The sequence below is a fragment of the Jaculus jaculus genome, chromosome 7 (genome assembly GCF_020740685.1).
Source record: "Jaculus jaculus isolate mJacJac1 chromosome 7, mJacJac1.mat.Y.cur, whole genome shotgun sequence".
In the NCBI taxonomy this organism is placed as follows: domain Eukaryota; kingdom Metazoa; phylum Chordata; class Mammalia; order Rodentia; family Dipodidae; genus Jaculus; species Jaculus jaculus.
Genome location: NC_059108.1, coordinates 30,759,117 through 30,779,738, shown reverse-complemented (window position 1 = coordinate 30,779,738; position 20,622 = coordinate 30,759,117). Strand labels below are relative to the sequence as shown.

The 20,622-nt window shown below is 41.6% G+C and overlaps 1 protein-coding gene across 8 annotated transcripts in view; it reads left to right on the top strand.

The window, feature by feature from the left end:
* Dse (dermatan sulfate epimerase) overlaps positions 1 to 20,622 on the top strand; it is a 148,075-nt gene that overhangs the window by 78,643 nt on the left and 48,810 nt on the right. Inside the window, exons 1-2 of one of the 8 annotated variants that reach the window (XM_045154148.1) lie at positions 8,940 to 9,017; positions 10,747 to 10,842. The exons of 5 other annotated variants lie outside the window; for them this stretch is intronic. The gene's annotated coding sequence lies outside the window, so the exon portion shown is untranslated. Of the gene's footprint in view, positions 1 to 53; positions 132 to 8,931; positions 9,018 to 10,746; positions 10,843 to 20,622 lie in introns of those variants that run through there. 2 more of the 8 variants (XM_045154150.1, XM_045154149.1) reach the window with 2 other exon arrangements.

The following is a 20,622-nucleotide window of genomic DNA, read 5'->3' as shown; positions in this document are numbered from 1 at the left end:
GCATGGCGCGGCGGGCGCGCTGAGGCCCAGGAGCCGGGCAGTCCCGGAGAGACGGGGCGGAGGCGCTGCAGGCCGAGCGGAGCGGAGCGCAGGAGACCACGGCGGCGAGGACGGAGCCGCAGCGGGGGGCGGTAAGCCGAGGGGCGCGGCTGGGGCCGGAGCGTGCAGCGCCGCGCGGCGCACTTTCTCCGCGGGGCGCGGCGGGGCGCCGGCCGGGGAGCGCAGAGCCACGTCCCCGCTGGGCGCCGCTCTCCGCGGGCTCCGAGGGACCAGACGTGAGCTTCCCCCGGCGAACTGGCCCGCGGGCGGCTGGTCCCCTCCCACTCTGCGGGTGTCGGCGCGGAGCCGGGGCGCCGTCTGCGCCCTGAGGTCGCGGTCGCCGCGGTGGAGACCGATGGCCCGCCCGGGGGCATCGGTTCCCCTCGCGCCCAGCTCTCGCCAGCGCCCCGGACCGCCGAGGTCCCGGCTGAGGCCGGAGGACTGCCCCAGCCTGCGCCCCGGGACTCAGCCGACACCCACCCGGGACCCCGGGCGAGCCGCCGCCAGGGGCTTGACTCACGGGCCGGGCCGGGGAAGGCTGTGAGCTGTGCCACATGGGCCTGAATCCGACCCCGCTGGAAGTTTGTGCCCCGAGTGCTTTTCCCTTTTCATTTCTCATTGAAGGCTGCAGCCTTGGTCCAGGCCCGCGGGCACTTACACTGAAATCCAATCCTTTGCTTCAAATGCAAGAGGCATTTACCTGGGATTCTTTAGGTCATTTTAGCATATTAAGATTCTAGGATCTTCAAGAAGATCTTTTAAAACAATTTGTGTTCTCAGAGCAATTATCACATTAACGTTAAGAATGGACTTTCTCAGAAGTATTTTTTTATTATTTTTCACATTTGTAGAACATAACCGTTCAAGAATTCTTAGGATTTTTTTTTTTCATTTCTTAGAAATGATGCCCACAAAATGATATATCGAAGTTAGATATTTTGTGAAGATTCACACTTTACTACTAAATGGAATCACAAAGTGTAATGTCCATGATGGAAATAGAGGATTATCTAAGTATTTACTCAAGTATTACTTAAAAAAAAATCTCTATACAGAGGAAGTCCCTGTTATAAAGTATGTGGTGAAATGCATTTAGGGGCTGGGGAGATGGCTTGGCTGGTGAAAACCACTTAATGCAAACACGAGGACCTGAGTTTGATTCCCAGCACCTCTGTAGAAAGCAGTGTGTGGCCACACACATCTGTCAGCCCAGCAGTGAGGGCGACATAGGCAGGAGCATTGCTCGGGCTCTCAGTGGCTATCCAAACTAACTGAGAGCTTCAGGTTCAGCAAGAGACGCCAGTCTCAAGGAAGTAACATGGACAAGCTATAGAAACGTGTCCTGTGCGTGCATTCTCAGTGGATGTGCACTTCACACACACACGCACCCGTGAACACACCACGTCGACACAGTGCAATGCTGTACACACATAAAGATAAAACGATTGTAGTCAAGATGGACAAAAGGTTGAATTGGATGCCTACATCTCCCTTTGACTCCTCTTGTGGGCTTATGTAGCAACAGGTGCCAGGGGTGGTTACTAAGGAACAGAGGTACATGAGAAACAGCCCTACCTCTCTCAGAGCTGCTGCAAGTGGACAAAGTGTCAAAAAGCAGAAACAAAAATAGGCAGCACCGGAGAGTTTGAGGGTTGGAAATTATTTTTCATTGACTAGTATATGCAGATACATGAGTTTCATTAATGTTAAGTAAAAATATTGGTCTACCAAGAGTATTATAATATTCAGATTACAACCCAACAGTTGGAAAAAAAAACCAAAAACATTGACAAAGAGGGAAATTTTCAGCAAAATAGGCCATTGTTTGATGGGGTTTTTAGGGTCCATCCCTGGTCAGCTAGATGGAGATTGTTTCAAGTCCCTCCTAAGGATGGAGCCCAGTAGAAAGAAAGAAAACACTTGGTAAGAAACCAGCTGGGTTTGCCAGGTGATGTCAGTATTATCCTTGTGACTAATAGTGTGTGTACATCTACTTTAGTATTTATAAAAGTAGTTTACAAACGGGCTAGTACAGCGTGTCTTCGTGAGATAAGTGCTGTGTTCACTGTCATGTACTGCTGCCCTGAGAGGGCCTACCAGAAATCCCTGAGGTGAAGTTCTTAGCTTCACAGATGTTTCTTAGGGCCCCTTTAAAGGAACATTAAAAAAAAAAAATCTTCAAATGTTTTAAGATTAGTGATAATGTATTCTGAGGAGAAACAATCCAATTTCCATTTTTACATTTCTTTGTTACTTGTGGTAGAAGTTTTGCTATTTATTTCCTCCCTTGGGTTGTGCTGTGTTGCATGAAAAAGACATAATTTCCAACATTATGATTTATTTGTTAAATATTTTTATTTATTTATTTGCAAGGAGAGAGAGGGAAAAAGAGAGAAGAGAATGAAAGAATAGTGTGCCAGGGCTTCCAGTCAGTGCAAACGAACTCCAGATATACGTGACACTTTGTACATCAGGTTTTACATGGGTATTAGAGAATTAAACCCAGACCATCAGGCTTTGCAAGCAAGTGCATTAACTGCTGAGCCATCTCTCCAACCCCCAACATTATGATTTTAATGGTTTATAAATGATTGAAGGGGAAATAAGGAAGGTAAATATTCAGATTTGTGTTCTAATATATTGATAGGCTTAGCAAAAGACTAGTTGTAGCCTGTATTAAATATTAGGCATGAGGATGCTTGACTCCTAAGTAGAATGAATATTCTTATACCCTCATTCCTCTGCTCCTGTAATAAAACGAAGACACAACCACTCTTGGCTTGCATTGTGTTGCTTTGGGAGGAACCTTGAACACATTATTCCATTTCCTGAGCGGGGCTGGGTTTTTCTCAGTCTGAAGGAACCAGTAAGGCACCTGAGAAGTTTCTATGATCAATAACTCCCTTCAGAGAATGTCTAAGCAAAGGGCAGAACAGTCCTCATTGCTCTATGAAGTGTCTTAACTTTTTCTCATCTTAGAATTACATTATCTTCTCCTATAATGATTTGTAGGATAAAACTCCCTGGAGCCACCAAATTGCTAGCAGATGTTTGGGTAGCACAGCAAAATCCTGCAGACCTGTATCAGTGCACAGCATGGGACTGAGAAGCATTTAAACCCAGAGTACCCCAAAGGAAATTATTTTCCCATGAAATCTATATGATAATTAGTGGCACAATGGTAGAATGGGAAGTAAAGATTAGAATTCCTTACTCATGAGGTTGAGCCGTGCTTCTATTTAGTACTGCTAATAATTAGAAATAGATGTTTTAAAAATTCTTCTCAATTTTAATGGGAAATTCCATTTTAGAAATTAAACTTTACATGAAATGCATATATAATTGAAACAATTGTTCTTTTTGTTGTTGTTTTTGAGGGGTCCTCAGGCTTCACAGGCAAGCGCTTAACCGCTAAGCCATCTCTCCAGCCCCCCAATTGTTCTTTTTTTATAAGATCTTTATGCCGGTTGTGGTGGCGCACACCTTCAATCCCAGTACTTGGTAGGCAGAGGTAGGAGAATAGCCATGAGTTCAAGGCCACCCTGAGACTCCATAGTGAATTCCAGGTCAGCCTGAGCTAGAGTGAAACCCTACCTAGAAAAAACAAACAAACAAAAAAAAGATCTTTATATAATAAGTAAAGTCAACACAAATTCTGATCCCTGATAACCATAGTGGATCACAACTTTCAGTGATACTTAAAAGTGTGGTTTGGTTGAAGAATTGCAGAAAAGAATCAAACTAGAAGAAAACCAGAAAGTGTTGGGGAATGGGGTAAAGTTGGGCCATCACTCCTAACTTCTTATCTAGAAATTCATAGGCAGTAGGCAGAGGAAGGAAAAGAAAATTCCTGAAGAGATCAGATAACTTTAAAGTCATATAGGATTTTTTCAAAGTACCTAAATATTTTCATATTATAGGCTAGTGGAAATGGAGAGTGATGTAGAGGAGGTGTCTTTCACATTAGTAGGATGGAAATGGAAATGCTGAAGGTGGGACAATATCATTTTACAAGTAGTGGCTTACTGTAAATTCAATGAGACTGATTTAAACAGCATGTGTAATGTTACTTTTCTTGTTTGTAACTCTAAATTCATATTAGATTTGCATATTTCGTTTTCCTATAGGTCTACTTTATCACCCCTTTTTATGCCAATGAACTGCCATCCCCTACAATGGTTCTTCATTTCCCAGGCTTCTGGTACTGGCTATTTACAGAACCCCCCCCCTTTCTGCCCCGCCTCTTCCGCTCCTCTCTTCCTACCGCTAATGATTCCAGTGTAGGGTCTCTTCTAACTCCTGCAAAGCCCTAGGTTGATTGCTCAGTTCTTAGGAACTGGCTTTGGCCTTTTACTGTACTTTCTGCTTTACCAATAGTGTTGCAAACTCCTGCCATATGTAGGCAAGCTGCAGCCTGTGGAGGGTGTGGATTCCAGATCTGCTTTCAGCTGTGTTTTCTGGAGAAAGTGGTCAGAGAGCTATAGAGGAGAAAGGGAATGCTTTCAATGTGGAAATAAGACTGTTGAGGTTGATCTGTTTATTTCTTTTATTTTTATTTATTTATTTGAGAGCTACAGACAGACATAGAGAGAGAGAAAGAGAGAGAGAGAGAGAAGAAAGAGAGAGAATGGGCATGTCAGGGCCTCCAGCCATTGCAAATGAACTCCAGATGCGTGTGCCCCTTGTGCATCTGGCTAACGTGGGTCCTGGGGAATCGAGCCTCGAACCAGGGTCCTTGGACTTCACAGGCAAGCACTTAACTGCTAAGCCATCTCTCCAGCCCGTTTATTTCTTTTTGTTAATATATTTTTATTTATTTATGAGCACGCACGCACGCGAGAGAGAGAGAGAGAGAGAGAGAGAGAGAGAGAGAGAAAGAATGGACCAGGGTCTGTAGCAACTGCAAACAAACTCCAGACACATGTGCCACCTTGTGCATCTGGCTTACCTGGGTACTGAGGAATTGAACCTGGGACCTTAGGCTTTGCAGGCAAGTGCCTTGACTGCTAAGCCATCTCTAGCCGACTCTTTATTTCTTTCTTTCTTTCTTTTTTTTTGGTTTTTTTGAGGTCTCATTCTAGCCCAGGCTGACCTAGAACTCACAGATCGTCTCAGGGCAGCTTCAAACTCACGGTGATTCTCCCACCTCTGCCTCCTGAGTGCTGGGACTAAAGGCATGAGCCACTTCACCCGGCTACTGTTTATTTCTTGAATGGAGTAATTTGTTCAGTTCTTAATTCAGACTAATGCTATGAATTTTAATGTGTGTTAAGATTACCACTGGATTTTATTCTGTGTTTCAGTTCCCTTGGAATATTCTGTAAGCATGACTTTGGTGAGTATTACCATCAAATGGTAATGAAGAGTTGGTTTTTTTTTTTTCTCTCTTTCATTTTGGAGGGGGGGGGCAGAGACAGAGGATGAATGGGTATGCCAGGACCTCCTTAAGGAGTTCTTGAAAGAGCAGGGTTTTTTTTTTTTTTTTTTTTTTTTTTTTTTTTTTTTTTTTTTTTGTTGTTGTTGTTCAGTAATGTGGATAAGCTACAAAGAAGTTCTTATAATGAGTAGGATTTACTTTGGCATTTTATATTTGGGGATAGTTAAAATTGTTAGGTAAGTAGATTCCTGCTATAAAAATGCTACCAGCTTTTATTTATATCTATGAGACATATCCATTGTGGGCTGTTTGTATCAGATTTATCCTAGACAAGGTAGGAGAGAGTTGGTCACTGAATATATGTGTATACTTGCCAAAATAAAACCTTTCTGGGATATTATTTGTAGAATTAATAGTTTATCTCTTCCCAAATTACTGTGAAATATAATAGGATAACCATATTACAATTTCTGGCATGCATGTACATTAGCATTCATACTCTTAGTAGAAACTCAACACTGGGTGCACGTATCTGTAATTCCAGCACTCAGGCGGCTGAGGCAGGAGGATTGTCAGTGAGTACCAGGTCTGTCAGGGCTACATAGCAAGGCCGTCATCTCAAAAAAAATGTAGAAAGGAGGCTGAGAAGATAGCTTACTTGGTAAAGTGCATGCTATTCCAGACTACGGACCTGAGTGTGGTCTCCAGAATCCATGTGAAAAATGCCATTCATGGTAGCATGTGCCTGCAAGCCCACCTGGGGAAGTGGAGACAGCTGGGACCCTGGGGCTTGCTGGCCATCCAGTTTAGCCTACTTTGTGAGCTCCATACCAGTCAGCATCCTTGTCTCAAAAAAGATAGATGGCACCAGAGAAGGACAGTCCCTGAGACTGCCCCCATACACCTGCACACATACAACCTCACACAAGAAAACATACACACACACGAAAAAAAAATAGTGTATAGGCTCACTGTTCATTTAAAAAGCTGTCACTGGAATATTTCTATTTGAAATACTCACTACCTGTACATATACCATAGGGTTGTCACGCGTTTGCTGATTAAATTGGGTATTTACATTTTTGGTGTGTGTGTGTGTGTGTGTTGTAAGCAGGTGTATGTGCAGATAGGCACACCCTATGTGCATGTGTGTAGCGGCCAGAGGAGGGTGTCGGGTGTCCTCAGCTACTGCTTTTCTTCTCTACTTCCTTGAGCTCACACAGATACAACAATCCACATTTAAGGCACGCGAAACCTGCTAATCAGTAGCTTGGGTTTTTTTGGCTTTTTTTTTTTTTTTGATGTTTGTTTTGCAAACATTGAGCCAGCATTTCATAACTATTAAGAAGAAAGGAGGGCTGGAGAGATGGCTTAGCGGTTAAGCGCTTGCCTGTGAAGCCTAAGGACCCCGGTTCGAGGCTCGGTTCCCCAGGTCCCATGTTATCCAGATGCACAAGGGGGCGCATGCGTCTGGAGTTCGTTTGCAGTGGCTGGAGGCCCTGATGCGCCCATTCTCTCTCCCCCCCCCCCACTCTCTCTCTGTCTTTCTCCCTGTGTCTGTCACTCTCAAATAAATAGTAAATAAAAAATGAACAAAAAATATTAAAAAAAAAAGAAGAAAGGAATCTATAAAGGAGATGGGTTTACCAAGATTGTGATTATAGAATGTTTTTGTTGTTATTGGTGGAGCATGTAGACTGGCTACTATAAGGAAAAAGGGCATTTGTTAATAATTCCTGAAGTAAGAGGTAGGGCTGGTTGTATAACTTTTGATGTAAAATGTGTCAATTCTTAGATTATGTCCTTAAGTCAATATTGATTGCCCATTTTGAGGAATAACTGATTAGAAATTGATTCTCATCTGCACAGTGTGCTTTTAAATTGGAGTAGAGGAAATGTAATTGCATTTGTAAAACTATATTATATCCAGAAAGTTGCACCAGTGACAGGAAACTAAAGAACTGCATGAGAGGATGGAGACAAGACTCAGTGGCTAAAGTGCTTACTTGCAAAGCCTGAAGGCCTGGGTTCAATTCCCCAGCATTAATGTAAAACCAGATGTACAAAGTGGTGCATGCGTTCAGAGTTTCTTTGCATTGGCAAGAGGCCATGATGCACCTATTCTGTCTACACCCTCCTCTCTCTCCCCTTGAAAATAAATAAAAATTACTTTTAAAAGATGTATGGCTGGGTGCTGTGGTGCACGCCTTTAATCCCAGCACTTGGGAGGCAGAGGTAGGAGTGAGTTCAAGGCCAGCCTGAGACTACATAGTGAATTCCAGGTCAGCCTGAGTTAGAGTGAGACCCTACCTCAAAACAAAACAAAACAAAACAAAACAAAACAAAAAGACATGTATGATAACAATAATCAAGTTGCTTAGAAATATTCCATGCTAAGGTGCACTCAACACCAACACTCAACACCAAGACACAGAGCAGAGTTCAAATGAGTGAAACCAAGGTGCTTGGATACAAGAGAGTTGTTTGCCTTCTAGACATTGCTGACTAAGCCTTCCTTCTTAAAGCTATGCTTTTTAAAAAAAAATTTACTGGGCTGGAGAGATGGCTTAGGGTTAAGTGCTCGCCTGTGAAATCTAAGGACCCCGGTTCGAGGCTCGATTCCCCAAGACCCACGGGGGCGCACGTGTCTGGAGTTAGTTTGCAGTAGCTGGAAGCCCTGGCACGCCCATTCTCTCTCTCTCTCTCTCTCTCTCTCTCTCTCTCTTTCTCTCTCTATCTCTCCCCTTCCCTCTCACTCTCACTTTCAAATAAATAAATAAAGATAAAACAAAACAAAAAAAATTACTAAGTAGAAAATTAGAATGGTTTTGCTGGCTCCCCTAGTTTTGAGATTAACTCTTGCCTTCCTCCAACCCTAACCTTAACCCTAACCCTAACCTTCCTCCATGCTTCTATTGAGGGTTGTACCTATTAGTCTGCAATCCAGGAGGAAGATTTCTATGGTACCAATTCATTTTGGATTGGGTTTTGTGTGTATTTGCCCTGCCCTTCCATTCCCCTTCCCTGATAAACTTCCATCCCTATTACCTGATCCTCGAATTGTCTGTCAGGTATGTCTGCAACTCAGGGTGTTCCAGGTTAGGAACCACAGATGAGGGAGAATATGTGGTGTTTGTCCTTTGGTGCTTGTGTGAATTCACTTAGTATAGTCTGTTCCAAGTCCATTCATTCTCCTACAAATTTCATTGTATCATATTTTCTTAATGCTGAGTAGAATTTCATTGTGTAAATGTACTATGCCTTTATTATCCACTCATCTAATGAAGGGCATCTGGGTTGATTCTAGTTATTAGCTATTGTATATTTTATTAGCTATAAACATGGTTGAGCAGATATCTCTGCCGTGAAGAGTGGAGCCTTTAGGATAGATGTCCAGTAGAGGAATGGCTGGGTCAGTTGGTAACTCTGTTTTCATCTTTTTCAGGAGACTCCATATTGATGTCCATAGTAGTTATACAAGTTTGCATTCCCACCAGCAGTGAATGAGGGTTCCTCTTTCCCCACATCCTTGTCAACATTTATTATCAGTTTATTTTTTGTGTTGACCAACCTAGAAGCAGGTTCTCTAAGAAAGGTTTAGGTAAGTTTCTACAGGAACATGCTTTGTGACTGGCTAGAGGATGGCCACCTTTTGGGCTACACCCCATTTCCAAAGGAAGGCCTCTCTGCAATGGACCTGGTCATGACTTGCTGTGGGTAGATGCTGCCTGTCCACATTTCTCTCTCTCTCATAATCTCTCTGTTTTTTCCTGAGGTAGGGTCTCACTGTAGCCCAAGCTGACCTGGAATTCACTATGTAGTGTCAGGGTGGTCTCAAACTCACGGTGATCCTCCTACCTCTGCCTCCTGAGTGTTGGGATTAAAGTCGTGTGCCACCATACCCAGCCCACATTTCTTTTATATGAGAATAAAAATATTTTTTAAAGTTTTAGCACATGACTGAAGTGTTCCATTTTGACTTTCATTTATGTCTTAGATTGTTTTTCTCCAGTTTTTCACTAGACCCAGCGTGGCAATGCAGGACAGCGTCTCAGTGGTCGCACTGACACAGGACCTTTGCCAGTCATGTGGTCAAAATATGGAGCTTGTCCATATCACAGAGAGTCTGGAAATTTCAGGCTTCTTATAGAACCATTTGTGGTTTTAAAAAATCACTTTAGAAACAATGTGAACTTTGTCTTATTTTGTCTCAGAAGATAAGACTTTAAGCAAATTGATCCCATGGGTTCAGGTTCTGTTTTTTGTTTTTTTTTTTTTTCTTATTAAAATAAGGAAGGAGGTTATGGGGAAGATAATCTAGCAGATAAGTGTGATTACTTGCAAAACTTGCTGATCCTGGTTCAATTCTCAAGCTGCTCTCAAGCTAGACACAAAAAGTGGCTTTAAGTGCCTCGTCTTCCTTTGTAGCAGCAAGAGGCCGCTGACATACACACACATGCAAATAAAAAAAGGTGGGATATCATAACTAAGACTAAAAGAAAGATTTTATAGAAGAAATCAGTTAATACTGTAGTTAAGATGTACTTACACTAAAAATAAGTTTATTTTGGTACAACAAATGTGTGGAAATATGTGCTGTCAGTTAAGGTTGGGCCCAAAGTTCTGGGGGCTGCCAAGAAGTAATGAAGATCAATGTCTTAGACAAAAGGCATTAAGTGTTTTGACTTAGTTTCATATTTTATTGTCTTAAAACAAAATTTCAGAGCTTTCAAGAGTGACTTTGGTCAAGGGGAATTGATTCTTGGAATCATTGAAGACTTGAAATACCTTAGATTAAAATGTTTTTGCTGGCTCCCCTAGTTTTGAGATCAACTCTTGTCTTTCTCTGTCTTTACGTAATGTCTTCCAGAAGTTAGAGTGTGTCGCTTCTCATAAGAGCCCAGGAGAAACAGGGAGCAAGTACAAATTATCTGCTGCTTTTGTCCAGCAGTTCAGTCTTCCTCTGAAACATTAGCGTGAGATTGTAAAGAAAAGTATCATTCTAAGTTTTTTTCACCATGGAAGTGTGTGTATTTAATGTGATTTGCACAGAATTATTCTTCATAAAAGTTAATGAAAAATAATTGAACGTCTGCTCTGGGAACTTTAAAGTACAATTTCATCTCACTTTGTTGAATTTTATCTTTCACATTTGTCATTATTGAACTCCTTTCAGTATCTCTTTCTTGTTGAATGTCTGTATGGCAGTCTGTATGCTACTCAACTGGCCTAAAATGATAAACTCTGTGCCTGAAGCTCAATTGATTTGGGAGGAGGTAATAGTACAGACCCTTCTTTGTGTGCTCACAAGTTTCTTATTTTCTTACTAGTGAAGCCATTGACTGTTGGTTCAGTGACTGCGAGGGTTAGAGAAGATAAACCTGCATTTCTTGCTTTGATGTATAACTTTGATGCATTTTGAATTGGTAAGTTAGATGTAAGAATATTATACTTAAAATTGTTTTTCATTTTTATTTATTTATTTGAGAGTAACAGAGAGAGAACGAGGAAGAGAGAGAGAGAGAGAGAGAGACAGAGGGGAGAGAATGGGCGTGCCAGGGCGTCCAGCCACTGCAAACAAACTCCAGACGCGTGCGCCCCCTTGTGCATCTGGCTAACGTGGGTCCTGGGGAATCGAGGCTCGAACTGGTGTCCTTAGGCTTCACAGGCAAGCACTTAACCACTAAGCCATCTCTCTAGCCAAGAACATTATACTTGAATGATAACAGCACTGCAAAGATTGTCATTCAGCAAGTGTTTGGCCCTTTGTGTTTGAGGGAATGTCTGTCTGGGTAATAAGAACAGGGGAGGCATGCAAAATAAATATGATGTGGTTTTCGGCCTTGAGGAATTTAAAATCTGTTGGGAGGAGACTAAATATAAGACATAATGAAATCAACTAAGTACTAAGTGGAGACAGGTTGATGCAGTAGGACTGCAGGAGAGAAGAGACCTGGGATAAAGAATTGGGCCTGAAAGGTTTTTTATGCTGTCAAGGGGTAGGGCTTGGTATTGCAAGGAAATAGACGGGGGAGCAAAGTCCAAGGAAGGAGCTGTACGGCATGGTGGCACACACCTTTAGTCCCAACACTCTGGTAGCTGAGTAGGAGGATCCCGGTGTGTTTATGGCCAGCCTGTGACTACATAGTGAATTCCAGGTCAGCCTGGGCTAGAGAAAGACCCTACCTCAAAAATAAACAAAAGCAAAACCAAGGAAAGGGGAAGGAGTAGAGTGGGAGGGGGCTGAGCAGACATGAAGTGGCTGCCAGATCATCTTCAGTCGTTTTTACTTCCTTCATGTATTCTTTCATTGTTATCCACACTTGTTTTTGAAGGCCTGTGTCTATGCACATCCATAGTGGATGGCACAATAGGAGAGACAAAAACCACTTAAGACTCTGACTCCCAGCAGCACACCCCTGAGTAGGTGACATCAGCCTCAAATCCCTTCAATATGAAGTGGCAAAGATAAAAGAGAGATGACCATTTGGGCTGGAGAGATGGCTTAGCGGTTAAGCGCTTGCCTGTGTAGCCTAAGGACCCCGGTTCGAGGCTCGGTTCCCCAGGTCCCACGTTAGCCAGATGCACAAGGGGGCGCACGCGTCTGGAGTTCGTTTGCAGAGGCTGGAAGCCCTGGCGCGCCCATTCTCTCTCTCTCCCTCTATCTGTCTTTCTCTCTATGTCTGTCGCTCTCAAATAAATTAAAAAAAAAAAAAAAAGAGAGATGACCATGGGCCTTAAAACAACTCAGGATGCATATAATTAGTGGTATATGTATAGCAGAGAAAAGTAAAGCTGCCTAGATTCTTCCTGGCCCCCTTTGAAGGGGCAGTTCAGAAACTCCTTAGTGCATTCTTTCTTCACCCCAGCTAGAGTAACTCTCTTCTGTAAGTTTCAATAACGCTTTCTCATTTTCACACACACTGACTTTTATTTTAGTGGTTTGTGTAGATGTTTTGTTTCTCATCGCATACTGTAAGATGATTTAAGCACTTCCATGGCTGGCGTCATCTCTGAATTCGATTGAGCAACGCAAATTGGCTCACATAAGGAAGCAACTTGAGTTTGCTTAAGTTTGTTAAAGAAAGCTGTATTCTCTGACTGAGAAAGTACCAGGCTGGAATGGAGTAGACAGAGAGATGAATCCCATCACAGAGAGTAACATTGGAACAAAGGACAGACATTGGAATTGTGCTTAATTAACCATATTTACTCAGATAAGAAAGAGTGCATATGTAGTCAAAATGAGTGAGAAGATTTAAAAGGTAGTCATAAGCTATGGGTAAGAGGCAATGTCTCAGCTGGGCATGGTGGCACATGCCTTTAATCCCAGCACTGGGGAGGCAGAGGTAGGAGGATCGCCATGAGTTCAAGGCCACCCTGAGACTACATAGTGAATTCCAGGTCAGCCTGGACCAGAGTGAGACCCTACCTCAAAAAACCAAAAAAAATAAATAAATAAATAAATTAAATAAATAAATAAATAAAACAACAACAACAAAAAAAAAAAAGAGGCAATGTCTCTGTGTATAATGTCCCAACTTGTGACTCTAACAATCTTTCTGCCCCCTCTTCCACAAATTTCCCTGAGCCATATTGGGTTTGTTTTAGGTCTACTTCAGTGATGATGTCTTGGGAGCCTCTGTGTCTCTGGATCTCTGGTTTGGTAGGAGTTGAGTGTTCTCTGTGTCTATCTCCTTCACCCTTGTGCTGGTACCAGGTTCACCAAGAAAGCAGCACTCTTGATCATTTCCCCATTACACTTGGTTTCAGCTGGGGCCCTGTTGAGGTATGATGGGCTGATTTTCTTTTCAGGATCTATGTCCATCTGAAAAAGAGAAGCAAATTCTCCAATGGAGAGTGAAGTCAGCACCAGATAAACTGGATAACTATTATTATTTTAGAGGGAATTCAGTAGGTATAGTCCCTCTTGTAGCCCACAATTGGTGAGAGCTTGATAATGGAGAGCAGGTTCATTGTTTGGATGGTTCTGACTTGTTTCCAAGATTATAGTTATGAGTTCTGTTCCACTGGGCAGATCAGTTAGCCAAATCGAGCAGTTGGTTCCCCACCATGGATGTGTGCCACCATTGCACTTGTGTGAGCATCACATCAGGTTGTTTGCTGCTGAGTTGCTTAGACCACACGTTGCTTGGACAGATGTTAGCCATTTTCCCCCAGCCACTCATGTAGCACCTTCTGGCACTAGACGAGCTGTCTGGGGACTGACTCTTCCAGATTCCGGCCAGGTCACTCCATGTTCCATCTCAACAGCATATGGTATCTTAGGCAGTAGGGTCTTTCTTACCACTAACCCTTTGTGGGTGATCAAGTACTCTGACAGAAATCTGTCTTCTTTTGGGAAACCTTGTAGATCTCTCTGATCAACAGCTCATTGTGGATGTTAACCACATGCTGGTACTGGGAGTTATAGGCCAGCGCCAAGAAAAGAAGGGAAAAAAAGACAGGTAATATAAAAGAGATAGAAGAGGAAGAAGAGGGAGGGAGAGGGAGAAAAACAGGAGAAGATTAGGATCAGTCTTCATCATACCATCTCCAGGGCCCTGTGATTCAGGTGTTCCCTCTAAGGACCTGATGAAGGTTCAACCATTTAATCTGTCTTTTATTTTTATTTTTTTTTAATTTTTTGTTTTTATTTATTTATTTGAGAGCGACAGACAAAGAATGAGGCCAATAGATAGATAGAGAATGGGCATGCCAGGGCCTCCAGCCACTGCAAAGGACCTCCAGACATATGCGCCCCCTGTGCATCTGGCTAACATGGATCCTGGGGAATGGAGCCTGAAACTGGGGTCCACTAGGCCATCTCTCCAGCCCTAATCTGTCTTTTAGAATGTAGAATTTTATGGTACCATTGCCATTTGGGTCCAGTTTTGTGTCCCCCACCCTGACGACGCTTACCCTCCCCTGCCGCCCCACCCTCCCTGTTGTCTGGTCCTCGAGATGCTAATTAGGTATGTCAGCATCTGGGACAGATTCAGGTTAGGAGCCAAAGATGAGTGAGATGATGCAACAATTATCTTCCCGTGATTGCGTGACTTCGCTGAGAATGATCTGTTCCAGGTTCGACCATTTTTCTTCAAATTTCATTGTGTCATTTTTTTCCTACTGCTGTGTGGAATTCCATCATGTAGATATACCACACCTTGGTTATCCATTCATTTGATGATGGACATCTTGGTTGATTCCAGCTCTTAGCTATTATGAATTGAGCATCTATAAACATGGTTGAGCAAATCTCTTTGAATTGAGGCATGGAGGTTTTAGGGTAAATGCCCAGTAAGGGAATAACTGGGTCTGTTGGTAACTCTATAGTCAATCTTTTTAGGAATCTCCATATTGATTTCCATGGGGGTTATATCATCTTACAGTACAACCAGAAGTGAATGAGGGTTCCTGTTTCTCCACATTGTTACCAGCATTTGTTTTCATTTGATTTTTTAATGTTTGCTATCCTTACTGGGGTAATGATTAGGGATGTTGAACATTTTCTTTATTTAAAATTTTTTTTGTTTATTTTTATTTATTTATTTGAGAGTGACAGAGAGAGAAAGGTAACTAGAGAGAGAGAGAGAGAGAATGGGTGCACCAGGACCTCCAAGCACTGCAAATGAATTCCAGATGTGTGCGCCCCCTTGTGCATCTGGCTAATGTGGGTCCTGGGGAATCAAGCCTCGAACCAGGGTCCTTAGACTTCACAGGCAAGAGCTTAACCGCTAAGCCATCTGTCCAGCCCGAACATTTTCTTAAGCGTGTGTTTGCCATTTGTATTTCTTTCTCTGAAAAAAGCCTGTTCAGTTTTTTGCCCTATTTTGTGAGTGGATTGTTTGACTTTTTATTGTTTAGGTTTTTGAGTTCTTTGTAGATTCTAGAAATTAGGCCTCTGTCAGTTATATAGCCAGAATTTTTTTTCCCCCAATTCTGTGGGTAATCTATTGGCTCTGCTTATTGTATATTTGTGAAGAAACTTTTCAGCTTCATGAGATCCCAATGGTTGTGTGATTGTTTAAGTTCCTATGCTACTGGGATTCTGTTCAGGAAGTCTTTTCCCATTCCTATATCATGGAAAGTTCCCCCTGTTTTTTTTCTTCCAGTAGTAGCTGAGTTTCCAGACTTATATTGAGGTCTTTGATCCATTTAGACTTGATTTTTGTGCATGGTGAGATATGTGGATTGAGTATCATTTTCCTGAATATGGTTATCCAGTTTGTCTAACACTATTTGTTGAAGATGCTGTCTTTTTTCCAGCTTACATTGTTAGGGTCTTTGTCAAATATCAAATAGCTATAGTTACTTGTAACTCAAAGTGTGGGTCCTCGATTCTGTTCCATTGGTCTATAATCCTGTTTTTATGCCAGTACCCTGTTGTTTTTATTACTATGGCTTTGTAATATAGCTTTTAGATCAGGTATGGTAATGCCTCCGGGGTGATTTCCTTTGCTGAGGATATGCTTGGACATACGAGGCCTTCTGCCATTCCATATGAATTTTGAGATCATTTTTTTCTATCTCTGTGAAGAAAAATGTTGGGATTTTTTACTAGTATTGCATTAAATCTGTATATTGCCTTTGGTAAGATTGCCATTTTCACAATGTTACTTCTGCCTATCTAGTCGATGGGAGGTCTTTCCATTATTTCAAGTCTTCCTCTTGAGTGTTTTTAGGTTTTAATTGTATAGGTCTTTCACATCCTTGGTTAATGGTATTCCAAGGTATTTTTTTTTTTTTTGATGCTATTGAAAATGGGACAGTGTCACTTATTTCTTCCTCTGTATCTTTGTCTTGCATATAGAAAGGCTACTGATTTTTGTGCATTGATTTTCTGTCCTGCTACTTTGCTGAAGGAGTTAATCACCTTTAAGAGTTATGTACAGAATCATGTCATCTGTGAATAGAGCTAACTTAACTTTTTCCTTTCCAATTTGTATTCCTTTTATTTCTTTCTTCTGTCTTATTGCTTGAGCTAGGACTTCCAGCACTATGTTGCAGAGCAGAAGTAAGAGTGGACACCCCTGTCTTGTTCCTGATCTCAATGGGAATTCCTTCAGTCTCTCCCCATTATGTATTATTTGGGCTTTTGGAGATTTATTTGTAACCTTTATTATGTTGCGATAAACCATCCTTACCTATTCTCTACAATGTTTTGGATCATGAAGTGATGTTGCATTTTGTCTAAGGCCTTCTCTGCATTTATTAAAATGGTCATGTGGTTTTTGTGTTTAACCTTGTTTATGTGGCATATTACATTGACAGATTTCTGTATGTTGAACCACCACTGCATTCCTGGGATGAAGCCTACTAGATCAAGGATGATTATGCTTTTGATGTGTTGTTGAATTTGGTTTGCAAGGATGTTGTTCAGGATCTTTGCGTCTAAGTTCATCAGGGAAATAGGCCTGTAGTTTTCTTTACTTGTGGCATCTCTGCCTGGCTTTGGTATTAGGGTGATACTAGCTTCATAGAAGGAGTTGGGGAGCTTTCCCTATTCTCCAATTGTGTGGCAGAGTTTGGAAAAAAAATCGTTTCAGTTCTTCCATGAAGGTTTGATAGAATTCAGCTGAGAAGTCATCTGGTCCTGGACTCTTCTTTTTGGGGAGGTTTTTGATTACCTTTCCATCTCAATGGCTGTGATAGGTTTGTTTAGAAGATTAATCTGCTCTGAGTTTAGCTTTGGTAGGGGATATGCATCTGGGAATTCATCCATTTCCTCCATATTATCCAGTTTTGTGGAGTAGAGGTTTTTGAAATAAGTTCCGATGATTCTCCCAATTTCACTTGTCTGTTGGGATCTCTCCTTTTTAATTTCTAATTTTGTTAATTTGAAGTGTCTCCTTTATAAATTTTTTTGTTGTTCATTTTTATTTATTTATTTGAGAGTGGCAGAGAGAGAAAGAGGCAGACAGAGAAAGAGAGAGAATGGGCATGCCAGGGCCTCCAGCCACTGCAAATGAACTCCAGATGTGTATGCCCCCTTGTGCTTCTGGCTAACATGGGTCCTGGGGAATCGAGCCTCAAGCCAGGGTCCTTAGGCTTCACAGGCAAGCGCTTAACCACTAAGCCATCTCTCCAGCCCCCCCCCCTTTTTCTTTTGCTTGATCAAATTGGCCTCTTGACAGAACTACTTTCATAGGTTCGAGCTAGGAAAAAATAGTAAGAGTTATGTAAAGAGGAAAAACTTGGTAAAAAAATATGATAATAAATTTCTAATGGATAAAGCAATATACTCATAAAGCTAGTGTGACATGAATGATAGCACTAAAATGATGAGAAACGTAATGGGGTTTAGAGGACCCTAAGAACACCATCCTATTACATGATTCAGTAGGAGTCCCCAGGTTTATTGTAATGATAGTTTGGTTGTTTTTTTTGTTTTTTGTTTTTTGGTTTTTTTTTTTTTTTTTTTGGTTTTCCTAGGTAGGGGCTTCACTCTAGCTCAGGCTGACCTGGAATTAACTATGTAGTCTCAGGGTGGCCTCGAACTCACTGCGATCCTCCTACCCCTGCCTCCCAAGTGGTGGGATGAAAGGCATGCGCCACCATGCCTGACAGTAGTTTTGTTTTTCACAGCCAAAAGGTAGAGAATAGATGAACAAAGGGGAAATGCATATGCCAGGAGAAGTCCAGGAGACACCAGGCATAGACTTGTACGTGTACCCCGTCCCCTTCCACACACAATGGAGTTGTACTCCCCGCAACAATGTATGACAACATGTGCTATGTTGTTGACCAGGGAAGCTCACCTGAGCCTTGGTGCCCAGGTTCTTACTAGAGTTCAGTCCACTAGGCATAGAACACCTATATGGTCACTTCAGCTATTCAGACTCTACCCAGCCCTCATCCCCTCCTCACCCTAGCAAAGAGAGAAAGAAAACATAACTCATAAATATCTGGTTAAACTAATACCTCTTGACCCAAAGCCTCAGGCGTATAAAAGTAAACTCTTATCACGGAGATTAGTCTAGGATCACATAGATAATCGTTCATAAGCAGATCATGGGTCAGTTCTGAAGAAAGACTTCCCTTTGGAATATGTAGTCTTAGAGAAACTCAGGCTTGCTGAGTTTAACCCTTTCCTGTACAACATGTTAGGGCCTTTAAGGTGGTATTAGTGCTGCTTAAAGCCATTATTGTTAGAGGACAAATTGACAGGACCTAGTTCTAGAAAAAATAATATGTACTCGTTATTTCATTTTATTCATTTAAAGAAATATATAGCTAAATTGGTAAATTAATGAATCATGGAAGATTATATAAGAGAGGTCAGCTGTGTTTTACAATATTCCCTCTGAAAATCTGTAGTAGATAAGGTTATTATTCATCCACAGAACTTTTCAAATACTAGGCTACAATAACAGGAAAAGCTGACCTGCAAATACATGTCAAATGGACTGGGTTCAGTAAAGAGGCCAAAAGAAGAAAATTTAGTCTGGAAGTTGATATTGAATCCTAGAACAGAGTTTTGAACAGGAATCTAACAAGGTAGAATAATGATGTGTGAAATTAAATGTAGAAGCTAAAGGATAGGAGTGAATCAAAGGTGACTTCTAAATAACCAGTGTGAGAAAATGGTGATAATGTTGGCTTTGAATAGCAAATGAACTTAGTTTTTAGAGAAAAGATGAACATCTGGGATAGCAAGTTATAAGGGAGGAGGTGGGAGTGAACATGGCAGCGCATTATCCTGGCTCCATGTGAGGCTTTGTAGTACGTACTTGGCAGAGGAACCACAGGAGGTTGGGTTGTTCATAGGGACAGAGCAAGTGAGGAATGGTGATGCATCTTGATTGACATCAGGAAGACCTAGAGTCACACTCACCTGACTACTCACTACCTGATGCTGGATTTAACAGCTCTAAGTCTCACTTCCCTCATCTGCTTAAGACAAAAACTATCCCAAAAGACAATTTCAAGGATTAAATAAGTATAAGTATTGTCTTTTCTGGAAATTAATAATTAGAAATAGAAGACTGTAGTATCCCTGAAACAAAGTTCTCAATATATGGGAGAAGAGGGGAAATGCTGTGTGATATCATACTTAAGGAGGAACTTTAGAAAGTAAGCCCCCCAAAAGAGCTTCTGGGTTTCTCATAAGAGGTCTCTGGAAAGAGGTATTGGCCTGAGGAGCTTTAGTTAGTGTGCTAATCAGGGTTCTCTAGAGAGACAGAACCAATAGATCTGTCTATTATCTATCTGTATGCCTATCAACTATTATCATCACCATCTGTATCTATCCCCACCTAATCTTTCTATAAATTTATCATGTTAACTGATCTATGGAAACTAGAGACCTGGGGAAGTTGGTGGTAAATTGTTCTGAGGCCCAAAGCCTGAAAATCAGGAACTCTAAAGATAGAAATTGCAATAGAAAAAAAAAAAATTCCAATCCAGAAACAGAAGAACAATGTCACAACTCAAGCACTCAAGCAGTCAAAGAGTAAATAGGGGTGGGGAGTTCTCCATTCCTTTTTTTTTTTCCTGCTCATAGGATTATAAGAGACCCAGTTCTATTGGGAGGGTGATCTCTTTAAACTTTTGGCCAACAGAGATGCTAATAACTTCCAGAAACCTCCTCTCCAATACTCCTAGAAATAGTGTTGGACTAAATATCCCGCACCCATATGCAGTAAAATTGACCTAAGATGAACTATCACAACTGGTTAGAAAAGTCATATGTATAAAAATCAAGGTGGGAGCCTTGCTGGGGGAGGTGTATCACTGGAGATGGACCTTAAAGCTTATTAGTCCTGTGCAGCTAATGTGAAAAGATATGATTCCCAACCTCTGCTCTGCCATGCTTTCTTGCCTCCCCTTGACACTGTAAGCTAAAATAAGACCTTTTCTCCCATAGGTCATTTTTGCTGTGGTGTTTTATCCCAGCTCAAGAAGTAATGGCTATAAGCCTCTAGTCAAATGAGTTATATTATCAACTGAAAGTTAACATATGTCCTCATTGGCAGGAAGTGGAAACCGTGTTTCCATTAAATGTCAGATCTTAAAAAAATTATATTCAAGTTCAAAAGTAATTTTTCATTCATTACATTTCAGCAGGACTGATGTTTCCACATTCAGGATGTTTTTCTCTGTAAGCACATGCATGTCTGTAACCCTATCTATAAACTTTGCTTTGTGAAGTAGAAATAGAGATTTAAGAACCACTTATTTCCTCAAATATATTTAGCTACTTA